Source organism: Lactuca virosa, chromosome 1, assembly GCF_052849685.1.
Source record: "Lactuca virosa cultivar CGN04683 chromosome 1, Lactuca_virosa_CGN04683_v6, whole genome shotgun sequence".
Lineage (NCBI taxonomy): Eukaryota > Viridiplantae > Streptophyta > Magnoliopsida > Asterales > Asteraceae > Lactuca > Lactuca virosa.
Window position 1 is genome coordinate 178,915,530 of NC_136426.1, and position 16,290 is coordinate 178,931,819.

Sequence of the window (16,290 nt, forward strand, 5' to 3'; positions counted from 1 at the left end):
AACCACTTTCACATGTCCCTTCGGAACATTTGCATATAGGCGAACGCCTTTTGGACTTTGCAATGCTCCCGCTACTTTTCAAAGGTGCATGGTAAGTATTTTTTCGGAGTATGTTGAGGAAATCATTGAAGTTTTTATGGATGACTTCACAGTTTATGGTAATTCTTTTCATGAATGTTTGGCCAATTTGAAAAAGATTTTGCAAAGATGTATTGAGACCAACCTTGTTTTAAATTATGAAAAGTGTCATTTTATGGTTGACAAAGGTCTCATACTGGGTCATATTGTGTCTTCTAAGGGTCTAGAGGTAGACAAAGCAAAAATTGATGTCATTAAATCTTTACCTTATCCCACTTGTGTTCGTGAGGTACGCTCATTTCTTGGTAATGCAGGATTTTATAGAAGATTCATCAAAGATTTTTCCAAGATATCTCGTCCCATGTGTGAGCTCCTACAAAAAGATGCAGAATTCGAATTTTCCAAGGAGTGCAAGCAAGCTTTTGATCAGTTGAAGAAGTTGTTAATATCAGCACCAATACTTCAATCACCAGATTGGAGTTTGCCTTTCAAAATCATGTGTGATGCCAGCAATCATGCAGTTGGTGCAGTGTTGGGGCAAATAAAAGATCGAGTTCCTGATGTCATTTATTATGCCTCAAAAACACTTTATAGGGCACAAGCTAACTACTCAACAACTGAAAAGGAATTGCTATCTATTTTCTTTGCTTTAGATAAATTTCGTCAATATCTGCTAGGTTCTAAAGTCATTGTTTATTCTGATCATGCAACTATTAGGTATCTACTTGCAAAGAAGGATTCGAAGCCTAGACTCATTCGATGGGTACTACTCTTACAAGAGTTTGATATTGAAATCAAGGACAAGAGTGGAAAGTCAAATCTTGTAGCTGATCATCTTAGCAGGATTGTTTCTCCTGATGACTCGACTCCCATTCATGATGCATTTCCCGATGAGAACCTATTTTCAGCAAAAGTTGCCCCATGGTATGCCGCTATTGTGAACTACATCGTCACAAATCAATTTCCACCAGATTTAACTCGATGGAAAAAAGACAAGATCAAGAAAGAAGCCAAGAGGTATGTTTGGGATGAGCCATATTTGTGGAAATATTGTGCGGACCAAATGATTAGACGATGTGTGGATCAACATGAGGTCTCTTCTATCTTAGCATTTTGTCACTCTTATGCTTGTGGAGGGCATTTTGGTCCTCAAAGAACTGAAAGAAAAGTATTAGAGAGTGGATTTTACTGGCCAAGTATTTTCCGTGACTCTTATGTCTTTTGTGCAAGTTGTGATAAATGTCAAAAGATGGGCTCTTTAAGCTCAAAGAATTAAATGCCCCTTAATTCCATTTTAGTTTACGAAATTTTCGACGTTTGGGGCATTGATTTCATGGGACCTTTTCCATCATCTTCGGGTTTTACTTATATTCTTTTGGCTGTGGATTATGTTTCTAAGTGGGTGGAAGCAAAAGCTACCCGTACTAACGATTCAAAAGTTGTGATAGATTTCTTGAAGGCTAACATCTTTTCCAGATTTGGTGTTCCAAAGGCCTTAATTAGTGATCGTGGTACACATTTTTGCAATCGTATGCTTAGAAGTGTCTTGAAGAAGTATGGCGTTACTCAAAAAGTCTCCACAGCATACCACCCACAAACAAATGGACAAGCTGAAGTGAGCAATCGGCAAATCAAGGGTATTTTAGAGAAAACTGTGAATACAACAAGGAAAGATTGGATTACACGCCTTGATGATGCTTTGTGGGCGTACCGCACTGCAACAGGAAGGGGCACATTGCCCGTTTCTGCAAAGCTCCGGCAAGGCCAATCAACCAAGTCCCCGACCCTTGTGTGGTCCAATCTTGCTGCAATTATGGCGAGGTGGGCCACTACAAAAGGAACTGCCCTAAGGCAGGGAATACCGGTGGAGTGGGGAGAGTTTTGGCCATAGGCCACAAGGAAGTGACTGCCGACCCTACAGTGGTCACTAGTACGTTTCTCCTTGAAAACTCTTATGCATGCATACTGTTTGATAGTGGAGCGGAGAGGAGTTTCGTGAACCGGAAATTTGCTCATTTACTTAAGCAAAAACCACGAGCACTTAAAGAACCGTTCACCGTAGAAATGGCTAACAGAAAAACTGAGAGTACTAGCAACATATACATAGGTTGTACTCTAACTCTAGATAGCCATTCATTTCCAATCGACCTCATGTCGGTCTCAATTAAAAGTTTCGACGTCATAATTGGCATGGATTGGTTGAGTCTTCATCGCGCCGATATCATGTGTTACGAAAAAGCTGTTCGTCTTAACCTTCCGTCTAGCGAAACTCTTATTATCTACGACGATAAACCCGACACGAGCCTTCGCATCATCTCAAGTATTCAAGATCAGAAGTACTTGCGTAAGGAATATCGCGCATTCCTTGTACACGTTGTCGATACGAGCCAAGAAACGAAAGACCTGAAGAACATTCCAGTAGTACGCGACTTTCCCGACATCTTTCCAGAAGAACTACCAGGATTACCTCCACAACGACAAGTCGAGTTTAGAATTGACTTAGTGCCAGGGGCTACCCCAGTAGCCAAATCGCCTTATTGTCTGGCACCAGCAGAGATGCAGGAACTATCTGGTCAACTTAACGAACTGCTCAGTAAGGGCTTTATTAGACCAAGTTTCTCACCCTGGGGAGCACCGGTATTGTTCGTCAAGAAGAAAGACGGATCGTTCCGTATGTGCATCGACTACAGAGAACTCAACAAACTTACGATCAACAATCGTTACCCTCTTCCTCGCATAGACGATTTGTTCGTCCAACTGCAAGGGGCGAACTACTTTTTGAAAATAGATCTGAGATCCGGGTATCACCAGTTACGAGTGCTTGAGGAGGATGTCCCGAAGACAGCCTTCCGAACTCGTTATGGACACTACGAGTTTGTAGTGATACCATTCGGATTGACTAACGCCCCCGCCGTATTCATGGACTTAATGAATAGGGTGTGACGTCCTTACTTGGATCAGTTTGTCATCGTCTTCATCGATGACATACTTATCTACTCTCGAAGTAAGGAGGAGCATAGTCATCATCTACAACAGGTCTTAGAAACACTGCGATAAGAGAAACTTTATGCGAAGTTCTCTAAATGCGAATTTTGGATCCGAAGAGTCAAATTTTTAGGTCACGTGGTTAGCGAAGAAGGAATCCACGTGGACCCTTCCAAAATTAAAGCTATTGAGAACTGGTCAGCACCAAAGACGCCTACAGAAATTCGTCAATTTCTAGGCCTCGCTGGCTACTATCGTAGATTCATACAGAACTTCTCACGAATTGCGAAACCTCTTACAACATTGACCCAGAAGGGCGTGGCCTTTGACTGGGAAGTGAAGCAAGAAAAAGCGTTTCAAACGCTGAAGCGAGCCTTATGCACCGCACCGATACTATCCCTCCCCGAAAGGATTTAAGTCTTCGTAGTATATTGCGATGCATCCAACCAGGGGCTCGGCTGTGTTCTGATGCAACGAGGTAAGGTCATCGCCTATGCCTCGAGACAGCTGCAGACGCACGAGGTAAACTACACCACACACGATCTTGAGCTAGGAGCAGTTGTGTTTTCTCTAAAGATCTGGAGACACTACCTGTATGGTACGAAGAGCACTATATTTACAGACCACAAAAGCTTACAACACATATTCGACCAGAAGGAGCTCAACATGAGACAACGACGGTGGGTCGAGCTACTCAATGACTACGAATGCGAAATTCGTTATCATCCGGGTAAAGCCAACGTAGTAGCCGACGCCTTAAGTCGGAAAGAATATTCTGGTCGAATAGTCAAATCATTGACCATGACTATCCATTCACACCTGTCCACGCAAATCAAAGAGGCTCAACTCGAAGCCTTGAAACCTGAAAATGTGGCTGGTGAATCCCTGCGAGGGATGGATAAGAACTTGGAAGTCAAGGGTGGCGGAGCCTTATATCTCATGGACCGGATCTAGACACCGAAACACGGTGGCTTCAGAGACTTGGTCATGGCCGAAGCGCACAACACTAGATATTCCGTCCACCCAGGTTCAGATAAGATGTATATGGATCTTAAAAAGTTATACTGGTGGCCTAACATGAAAGCAGAGATTGCTACCTTCGTAAGTAAATGCCTTACTTATGCCAAGGTCAAGGTCGAATACCAGAAACCCTCAGGTTTACTACAGCAACCAGAGATACCCGAATGGAAGTGGGAGCGGATTACGATGGACTTCATAACCAAGTTGCCCAAGACAACGGGTGGTCTCGATACCATTTGGGTGATCGTTGACAGGTTGACAAGGTCCGCACACTTCCCGCCCATCAAGGAGACTGACAAGATGGAAAAACTCACAAGAACATACATTAGGGAGATCGTACAACTGCATGGTGTTCTTATATCCATTATCTTCGATAGAGATAGTAGATTCACTTCCAGGTTCTGGCAGTCGCTACAAAGTTCCCTAGGAACGAGGCTGGACATGAGTACAGCCTACCATCCACAAACCGACGGACAAAGTGAGAGAACTATCCAAACCTTGGAAGATATGTTGCGAGCCTGTGTGATCGAATTTGGGAAGCCATGGGATACTCATTTACCCCTTGTCGAGTTTTCCTACAACAATAGTTACCACACGAGCATAAAGGCTGCTCCATTCGAGGCCCTCTATGGCCGGAAGTGCAGATCCCCTCTGTGCTGGGCTGAGGTGGGTGACACCCAGTTAGCTAAAGGACGAGTTCCTGACAGCACCCTCACAGGTCCGGAAATCATACGGGAAACGATAGAGAAGATCGTGCAGATTCGTGAACTATTGAAAGCCTCGAGAGACCGACAGAAAAGCTACGCAGACAAACGAAGGAAACCCTTGGAATTCTAGGGGGGAGACCGAGTTCTTTTGAAAGTCTCACCCTGGAAGGGCTTGATACGCTTCGGAAAGCGTGGAAAGCTCAATCCAAGATACATAGGGCCTTTCGAGATTCTCGCTAGAATCGGCCCTGTAGCTTACAAACTCAACCTACCCCGCGAACTTAGTAACGTACATTCTACTTTCCACGTCTCGAACTTGAAAAAGGGCCTATCCGACGAGAATCTTGTAATCCCACTCGACGAGATCGAGATCAACGAGAGCCTCAACTTCGTGGAAGAACCTGTAGAGATCATGGACTGAGAGGTCAAGCAAACGAAGCAAAGCCGTATCCCGATAGTGAAGGTTCGTTGGAACGCCAAGCGAGGACCTGAATTCACTTGGGAGCGCGAGGATCAAATGAAATTGAAATATCCTCATCTTTTCGCTTAGTTATTTGTAACTACTTAATTGCTTAAACTCTAATTTCGGGACGAAATTCTCTCTAACGGGGGGATGATGTGACAACCCGAAATTTCTATCATGTACAAACCATTCACTTCAATCAAAGTCAAACTTGTTTCTGCTAACTTTTAGCACTGTTTAGAGTCTGTTTGAGCATTCTGAGCCTAGTACACCAAAGGAATGAGTGAAAGGAAGTGTCAATTGAAGTTGTAACCTAACAAACAAGCTTTAATCTTCATCATGTGGAGTTTACAGCCACACCATGTGAGTTTACGGCCGTAAACACATGGTGGCTGTAAACTCATGTTATATACATGATAATCCTTCATTTCTTCATCATTCTTCACCTTTGCAAGCCTAGAAACCAATTCTCTCTCAACTATCATCAAGAACTTTCATCAAAATCTTCAATCTAGTAAGTAATCTTTCCATTTTCAACTTGATATCCTTCCATATCTAGTGAATATACATGATTTCATCCATGAAATCTCTTCTTTTGGTTAGATCTTCAAGTGTTCTTCATTTCACCAAGAACACCAAGAACACACACTAGTGTTTTTGGACCTTAATCACCCTTACAAGCTTCTAATACGTAAGTACACTACCCTTAGCTGGTTATATACTTGAATCACATGATAAAACACCTTGAAAACATCAAGAATTCAAGAACAAAAGGGTGTTTACGGCCAAGGCAATCTCCCTTGGCCGTAAACCCTAATTAGTGGTGCAATAGTGACACTATTCCTTCCTAAGCCTTGGACTTGAGTCTAGAACACTTCAAGGAAGACCATAGGACCTTAACACACAAAATGGTACAATATACCATGAGTTTACGGCCGTAAACTCATTGGGCCGTAAACCCATGGGCCGTAAACTCATGGGGATTTTACCATTGGGCCGTAAACTCCTATGTGAGGCCCTACACCCCTTAGATGCAACCCTTTGTACTTCTAGCACTTGAATCCAAGTGTTTTCCATGTCCTAGGGTATCTTTACTTGCATAATTAGTTGTTTAAACTCTAATTGTAAACATATATGTATCATTATATGATAAATAGGATCCGTGTGTATGCTCAAGTCTTAACTTGGCACTTAGCATCCTATACCACTCGTTCATCCAATCTACTCACTACAGGTGAGTTCATACCCCTTAATCAACCTTTTAAATGATTTTAAATGCTTTTATGGGGGGAATACAAGTTGAAACATTATAGTTATTATATCAATCACATGTGATTATTAACTACCAAACAAATGGATTTACTATACTTTTAACTGTTTTATCAAACAAACTACTTCAAAATGTTTATCAAACTCTTTTACAATACTAAACTCTTTACCAAACTTGTTCTTACATGCCAAACCTTTTCTTTTAACTCTTTTAAACTTATATATTGTCAAAACCATGTCTAATGCATATGTAGTTATATAAGTAAGGTTGGAAGGACTTAGGACTGATAACTCACTTTATTTCCTATTCCTTGTCTGGTTGTGGACTTAGAGTACCCTGTTGTTTGTCCGAGTGTCGTTTGATCCTTAGTTATATATTATATATATATATATATATATATATATATATATATATATATATATATATATAGACATAAAAGATTTTATCTTAGTTCAATACACTCAGTTATACAAACAACTCTACTAGTAAACTATATTAGGTATAGTTTAGGAAGTCACTATTCACTATTTCTAGTACAATGAAACATACAAAGAGTCAGTTCATACATGAGTCAATACTTACTATAACGAGAAACAGATAGAGAATACTATAACGAGAAACAATACTTACTATAACGAGAACAGATAGAGAATACTATAACGAGAAACAATACTTACTATAAAGAGAAATAGATAGAGAATACTATAACGAGAAACAATACATACTATACACTATACAAGAGAACATACTATGATGAGAAACAAAGAGAACATACTACATACTAGACAGAGAGAACATACATTACACTAGTACATACAATACATATACAAGAATACTATAACATAAATGTGAGTCACTACTTCGGGGCATGGCATCACTGCTATGGCTCGTTTTGTAACCAGAGTCTCCTGGAGGGAGAGCGTGAATTTGTGTATAGATCTAAACTGGACTGACCGTCCTACACCTTGCTGCTAGATACAGTGGGACCTGCAGGTCTACGGGTGACGAATGTCATACCATTTCAACGTCTTCGAGCGTCGTGTTTTACTAAGTCAATCAAGTATGGTTACAATCATATCACATTATACCTTAATTAACAATCGGTTTAAGGTAGTTAGTACAACAGTAGTTACTATAATACAACACTACAGTACATTATTATTTTCCCATTGCATTCACATTGTGATCTTCTCACATAAACGGTAATGTAAAAACTATATTTTGTTAATGATAGTCACATTTGGGAGAATTACACACTTTTACAAGAAAAAAACATACATAACATTTGATGCCTTGGTAGAAGGCTACTTTTAGTAGAAAATATAGGATTTTCTAGGAGATACAAACATTTACTACAAATATTTACAAACTTATACATCAAACACTTACAAACATTTTCATACAAACAATGACACCAAAATGCTTATGAACTCACCAGCTTTAAAGCTGATAAACTCTTTCAAAATAACTTGTATTCTCAGGTCATCTGTCACACCCTCGAACCAGACGGCGGAATCGTCCGAGGGCTCATGTGAGTAAAATTGAAATATCATCACAATGAATATACATGAAACATAACATAACATCACCATGCATCAATACATTACAACTGACCTTGTTCACATCAAGTACATTGTCTAAATATTACATATCCATAGCATAAATTGGTTGAAAGTTTTCAAAACATAACATCCTAACACACGTGGTATTGTTCTTCAGCTTATCTGTTACCTGAGAATACAAGTTATTTTGAAAACGTCAACATATATAATGTTGGTGAGTTCATAAACAGGTTTGATATGAAAATGTTTTGTATAGTTTGTAAACCCCAGAAAATCCGATATTTTTTGAAACAACAATTGTTTATACAAAAGGTGTGATGATCCATAAGTATATGCGTGAATCATTTCAAAACGTGTATAAATGAGAAGTTTTTCTTTATAGTTATTGAAAGTACAAGTGAATAATGTCAGTTTCCCCGGAAAACCCGATGTTTTCCGATAAGATAGTATGATCGTTTTGTATTATTGTATCATCACAACGAATGAATATGATTTCCCATGATTACTTAGATGGTATTGGATCTCTATGTGAGTCGCTATAACCATGCATGATAATGACTAGTTCGTATGTCTTGGCATTCTAGCGAACGCATGAATTGATCTTAAGATTTTGTCACCCTAGACTGGCCGAGTCTAACTGTAGCGAACAACTTAGGTGTGGGGGAGTCACCCCTGTATAGATCTATACACAAACTCTCGCTCTCCCTCCAGGAGACTTTGATTATAACTACAGACTATGACCGACACTAATTGGTGTCACCCGTTATTACTCACTTAATCCAAATGAATTTGATTAACCTTGATTAACGACCTGATTTTTGTTTACTTGAATAGGAGGTAAGCCTAACAGACGATGAGAAGAGGACTACGAGGTCCTACTAATCACGTATGTTATATAAGGCTGTCGAGTATACGAAGGACGCGTTGGCCCATTCTCCATATGATTTATTTGGACCTTACTAGCAATGCTAATGGGCCACTGAGGCCCAATAGCATGTAAAAGCCATTGAAAGTCCCTTAGGCATGTAGTTGGGTCACAGGAGGCCCAATAAACATGTATTATTTATGTTAGGCCCAAAAGTCATGTTAATGGGTCACAAAGGCCCAAAAATATGATTAGAATTATTCAAGCCCAACAATTAGAATGCTTACTTGTTTTGTATAGTATTAGTGTTGCGAAGTTGTTTAATCGAAATGTCGTAAAAATCACCAAATTGTTTTATAACGATTCATAGATTTATAATATATGTATATATATATATTTCTATTTAAACCCATACGTCATAAAATTCTGTATGTTTTGACCCAATTATTTTAATCTTAACATAATTGACCACAAACATTAGTTTGAGCAATTCAGCCCCTTATTTTGGTAAATTGGCCATTTTAGTCCTTGTTATGAAAAATGACATATTAGGTCCTTGAACTATTTTTCTTGACATTTTTGACCCAAAATCTTATTTAAATAATGTTTTAAGCCTAAAATTTAATTTTGGACAGTTTCAACCCCTTAGTTAAAGGATTTGCATTTAAATCCACACTTTTCGCTATTTTTACAATTTTGACCCAAAACCCAAAATCTTTGCATTTTTAGTCCCTTTTGATAAATAAGGCCATTTTATCCCCTAAAATAGGTTCATTTACGTTTATAGCCCTTATTTTGAGAAAACTTTCCATTTTAGCCCCCTTAAATTTGATTTTTCGCATATTTGGGCTTAAATAGCCGAAAGGCCTAAATTTTAGCCCATTAGGCTAAAATTTACGTTTTTAGTCCTTTAAAAAGCATAATATTTATAAGAACTCTTATTTTAGCTATTTTGACCTTTTGGTCCTTGTAAAAACCATGAAAGACATATTTTTAACCATCTTGACATGTTATGTTGTAGTATGCTTATTATAAACCTTGTATGGTAGTTTATCTTAACATGTTAAGTGAAATGTATCCTAAATCACATATTCTTCCTCCTTGAACTATAGATCTCAAAATATCTTTCATTTTTAGCACATATTTACCACATAAACACAAGAAATCACACATAACATACAAATACACATGGATTTACACATTTTACTTGTATTGTCCCCCATAAATCATTTGAAAACCGAAAATAGAGGGGTATGAACTCACCTTGCTTTGTTGCTCACAGTTTTGTGGAAAGAAGTGAAGAAAATTTGGTCCTAGCAAGCTCCTTGAAGAGATCTCGAATTTGAAGAGTTCTATGGAGTGTGATCAAGAATTTAAGGTTGTAAGAAGAGTGATTAAGTGTAGAAGGAAAACATGTTTGCAAGATCTTACCACTAGTATGTAGTTGGAAGTGATTTTTAAATGAGATTCTTCTTGAAGCCCTTATGGTTCTCGAAAATTTGGAGGGAAGATGAAGGTGTTCTAGAGAGAGTTTGAAGTAATTTTCAATGGTGATGTGTGTGTGTGGGTAGCCTCGGCCGAGAGGAAGAAAAAGAGAGAGGGAAAGAGAGATGTGAGATGACTTGCATGGATGTATGGGAATTATTGCATGGATACATGATGGATTTTATTGAGGTGGCATTTCCTAGTCAACTCTCTTCTATCCAATTCATTTTTCATTTTTTTTGTTGGTGTTGGGCCGAAATGGGCTAAGGAAGAGGAAAAGAATCATCTTAGACCCATTCTAAGTCTTGCTCCAAATTATGAGGCTAAATAACTATTTTTCGGCCCATTGGGCTTCTAGGGATGTTCACGGACCAATTTAGCATAAAGGAATGGATTTGAGTCCATTAAAGCTAATTGGATTTGTTATGGCCCAGTAAAGCCCATTAAAGATAAACTAGTCCATTTTAGGCTTATAAGGCCGAAAAAGGGTAAGTCTCATGAGAGTGGGTCCAATTAGAGCCCATTTAAGAGTTCTAAGCCCAAAATAGTCAAATTGGAAGCTTATTGGTCCATTAGGCCCAATAAGGAAATCCTAGTCCATAATGGACTTAAACCGGGAGTTTTAGGGTTTCCAACCTTTTGTTGACTATTTGAATGTTTGTATAGAGTGTTTGATGGAATTTTGTTGTCATTGAATAAGCATCATACATGCTCTCAAGTTTTAGTTACAATGTTATCCTTGTTAATTGTTTTACAACGTATTAGAATTCCTAGTTGTGACATCATCCCCCCGTTAGAGGAAATTTCGTCCCGAAATTCTTTTTGAAGCTAGATTTGAGAAAGCGAGAATAGGTGAGGGTACTTTTGCTTCATCTGGTCTTCGCGTTCCCATGTCAATTCCGGTCCACGTTTCGCGTTCCACCGAACTTTCACAATCGGAATGCGACTTTGCTTAGTACGCTTCACTTCCCCGTCCATGATTTCAACCGGTTCTTCGACGAACAGGAGATTCTCGTTGATTTCGATTTCTTCCAATGGGATGAAGAGAGTTTCGTCGGATAAGCACTTCTTCAAATGGGAAACATGGAACACGGGGTGTACACTGCTGAGCTCGGCAGGTAGCTGCAGTCTATAAGCCACTGGACCGATTCGGGCAAGAATCTTGAATCGTCCAATGTATCATGGTTTTAGTTTTCCCCGTTTCCCGAAACGAATCACCCCTTTCCAGGGAGAGACTTTTAACAACACTCGATCCCCGACTTGAAATTCCAAGGGTTTTCGTCGTTTATCAGCGTAGCTCTTCTGTCGGTCTCGTGATGCTTGTAGTCGAGCTCTGATTTGAATTATCTTCTCGGTCGTTTCGCGTATGATTTCTGGTCCTATTAATGCATTGTTTGGTGTCTGACCTCTCGCTAGTTGAGTGTCACCTACCTCAGCCCAACACAATAGTGATCTACATTTACGCCCATATAATGCTTCAAAAGGAGCAACTTTGATGCTTGAGTGATAACTGTTGTTGTACGAAAATTCAATTAAAGGCAAGTGGGTATCCCACGGCCTTCCAAAATCTATCACACATGCGCGAAGCATATCTTCAAGCGTTTGAATGGTTCGTTCACTTTGACCATCCGTTTGTGGGTGGTAGGCAGTGCTCATGTCGAGTTGTGTTCCCATAGCTTTCTGAAGCGATTGCCAGAAGCGCGAAGTAAATCTACTATCTCGGTCTGAGATGATAGATATTGGTACTCCATGGAGTCTCACGATTTCCTTGATGTAGATTCTCGTCAATCGTTCCATCTTGTATGATTCCTTTATTGACAGGAAATGAGCGGATTTTGTCAACCTGTCGACTATTACCCATATGGTATCCAATCCATCTGTTGTATTGGGTAACTTGGTCACAAAGTCCATCGTAATCCTTTCCCATTTCCACTCGGGTATTACGGGTTGTTGTAATAGTCCCGAGGGCTTCTGATATTCTACCTTCACTTTGGCACAAGTGAGGCACTTGTTAACGTAAGTGGCAATTTCTGCCTTCATGTTAGGCCACCAATACTGTTGCTTGATATCCAAGTACATTTTATCTGAACCCGGATGGATGGAGTATCGCGTCTTATGGGCTTCATTCATGACTACCTCTCTGAATCCCCCAAGTTTAGGGATCCAAATTCGGTTCATGAAATAATATGCTCCGTCCTCCTTGATTTCGAAGTTCTTTTCCATTCCGCGTAACGCTTCGCCTGTTTTGTTCTATGTCTTCATGGCACTGAACTGAGCTACTTTGATTTGTGAGGACATATGGGATTGAATTGTTATTGAGAGAGTCTTCACACGACGATTTGAGTATTCTTTCCGACTCAAGGCATCAGCTACCACGTTAGCCTTGCCTGGGTGGTACTTGATTTCACACTCATAATCGTTTAGCAGCTCAACCCATCTTCGTTTCCTCATGTTCAACTCCTTTTGATTTAAAATGTGTTGGAGACTTTTGTGGTCGGTGAAAATGGTGCACTTTGTACCATATAGGTAGTGCCTCCAAATCTTCAAGGCAAAAACCACAGCTCCCAATTCGAGATCATGGGTGCTATAATTCACCTCATGTGTCTTTAGTTGTCGGGATGCATAAGCTATCACCTTTCCATGCTGTATGAGTACACAGCCTAAACCCTGATTCAAAGCATCGCAGTAAACTACGAAGTCCTCTGTTCCCTCTAGTAATGATAGTACTGGTGTACTACAGAGAGCTTGCTTCAGAGTTCGGAAGGCAACTTCTTGCTTCTCTTCCCATTCAAAGGGTACGCCCTTTTGTGTAAGCATGGTAAGAGGCTTGGCTACCCTAGAGAAGTTCTGGATGAACCTCCTGTAATAGCCTGCGAGACCTAAAAATTAGCGAATTTCAGTGGGTGTCGTCGGGACTGCCCATCCTTCAATGGATTTGATCTTAGAAGGGTCCACATGTATCCCTTCTTGACTGACCACATGACCTAAAAAGTTTACGCTACGGAGCCAGAACTCACACTTAGAGAGTTTTGCGTATAACTTTTCGGTTCGTAGGGTTTCCAAGATTTGCCGAAGATGTCGGCCATGCTCCTCTTCGCTTCGAGAATAGACTAGGATATCGTCGATGAAAACAATGACAAAATTGTCGAGGAATAGTCGGCAGATTCGATTCATCAGGTCCATGAATGCAGTAGGGGAATTCGTTAGACCGAAGGGCATTACAACAAATTCATAATGTCCGTACCGAGTTCGGAAAGCAGTCTTGGGAATATCCTCCTCTTGGACTTTGAGTTTGTGGTATCCGAATCGCAGATCTATCTTAGAGAAGTAATTTGCTCCTTGAAGCTGGTCGAATAGATCGTCGATTCGTGGAAGTGGGTAGTGATTCTTGATAGTGAGCTTATTCAACTCTCTATAATCGATACACATCCTAAAGGATCCGTCCTTCTTCTTGACAAAGAGGACCGGAGCTCCCCAGGGTGAGAAGCTAGGTCGGATGAATCCCTTGTTCAAGAGTTCGCTGAGTTGTCTTGACAGTTCTTGCATCTCCGCAGGAGCCAACCTATAGGGCGATTTGGCGATGGGTGTAGCTCCTGGCACAAGGTCGATTCGGAACTCGGCTTGTCATTCTGGGGGTATCCCCGCAAGATCTTCAGGAAAAACATCCGGGAAATCGCAAGCCACTGGAATGTCTCGAATATTGACCTCTTCCTTGGACTTATTCACAATGTGAGCCAGAAACGCCAAGTCCTTCTTTTGTAGACACTTATGTGCCTTAATACACAAGATAAGACGAAGGTTCGTACTGGGCTTGTCTCCGTATATAATTAGGGTTTCGTGATTAGGGAGATGAAGGCGAACGACCTTCTCGCGACACATAATTTCGGCATGATGGGGGCTCAACCAGTCCATGCTGATAATCACATCAAAACTCCTAATAGTTACAGGCATCAAGTTTATTTGGAAAGCGTGTTGATTTAAGGTTAGGGTACATCCTACATAGATTTCCCCAGTTGATTCTGTTTTCCCATTAGCTATTTTCCCCGTAAATGTTTCATTAAGCTTTTGGGGTTGTTGTTTTAGTAAGTGTTTGAATTTAATACTCACAAAGCTTCGCTCTGCCCCGATATCAAACAGTATGCATGCATAGGAGTGGTTAAGGAGAAACGTACCAGTGACAACAATAGGATCCTGAATCGCTTCTCCTTGACCCATGGTCAGCACTCTCCCTGCTCCTCTATTCCATTGGTTGTTGACATTGGGGCAGTTTCGATGAAAATGCCCACCCTTTCCACATCCACAACAGGTGTGGCTTGCCCCAGCGTTGTTGCCACTGTTGTTGGTGATGTTGTTGTTGTAGTTGCGGTTGTTGTTGTTGTTTCCCTGCTGCTGGTTCTGGGGAGGATAGGTCCTGCATTATTTTGCCGTGTGACCCTTTCGATTGCAACTGGTACAATGCATCTCCCTGCATTTTCCATTGTGATGGAGATTGCACTTGTTGCACTTTGGGAGGTTCCCAGAATACTGCTTAGGGGCACTTGGAGTGGATGAGACTGGAGCATGTGGTGTGGAGGGAACTGGGGTGGTTGCAGCATTGACTGTCACTGTTTGTTGTTTCTTTGACGACTATGAGCCTTGTCGTCCCTTCCTCTTGTTATTCTTTCCTTTCTTGTTGTCACTCTCTTTCTTGTTTTCAGTTTCCCCTGACTTCTCGCCCTTCTTGGTGTTGTGGTCGTATAACCTCTTGGCCAACCTCTTGGCACTGTCAAAAGTTTCGGGATTCGCAGCAATTACGTTTCCTTGAATTGGGGAGGTTAATCCCCAGATGAATCTTTCGATTTTCTTCCCTTCAGAAGTAATCATGCCAGGGCACAACAGAGACAGTTCGCTAAACCTTGTTATGTAAGCATCGATGTCGGAGTTTCGGACAGTGAGATTCCATAGCTCTTGCTCCATTTTCTGAATTTCGCCACGCAGGCAGTATTCAGCCATTAGCATTTCCTTTAGTTCCGTACATGGCATGTCGTTATCCACTGGAAGAGTCATAGCCTCCACATGTCCATTCCACCAGGTGAGAGCTTGATCAATAAATGTACATGCTGCAAACTTCACCTTGACCTCTTCGGGGCATTCACATATCTCGAACACCGATTCCACCTTTTCAATCCATCTCTTCAGGGTTATCATTCCCCCTGTGCCATTAAAGGTTTGTGGTTTGGCGTTGGTGAAATCTTTGTAGGAGCATGTCTTGGTAGGCCCCTGGTTCATTCCGTTGTTTGAGCTTCCAGCCCCTTGCCCATTGCCTCCACCATTGTTCCCATTGTGGATCTGTGCCAGTGTCGCTGTGACTGCCGCAGATACAGCTGCTTGAAATGCAACTGAGTTGATTTCTGGTGGTATCGGCTCGGGGTTTCCACGGGCGGGTCGTTGAGGCATCCTTCTGTCATGGAACGGAAAGATGTTGAGTGCCTATAATTTTCGTGGGTTTGTGGTCCTATAAGCTAGGTGTATAGCATATACTTAGGTAGTTTTTTTATTTACATATTGACATACAACATGGAAACATAACACATAACAGATAACAACATCACAATAGAACACATATCATTTTCCACTAATAATATCCATACTTTGATACATGAAAATTTGCTCGAAAGAGCATACATAAAGGGTACAAAGTTCGGCAGCATAACGACTCTATGAGTAGTGTAATCACTTAAACATAGAGTCGATCGTACATAGCATAGATCCTATAAGAGAGTCCTAATACCAATACCCGTACTACTGATCTTGATCAAGCTGTAAATCTCCTACTGGTGGCAACGATATCATATCCCAAAATGTTGTGCCAACAG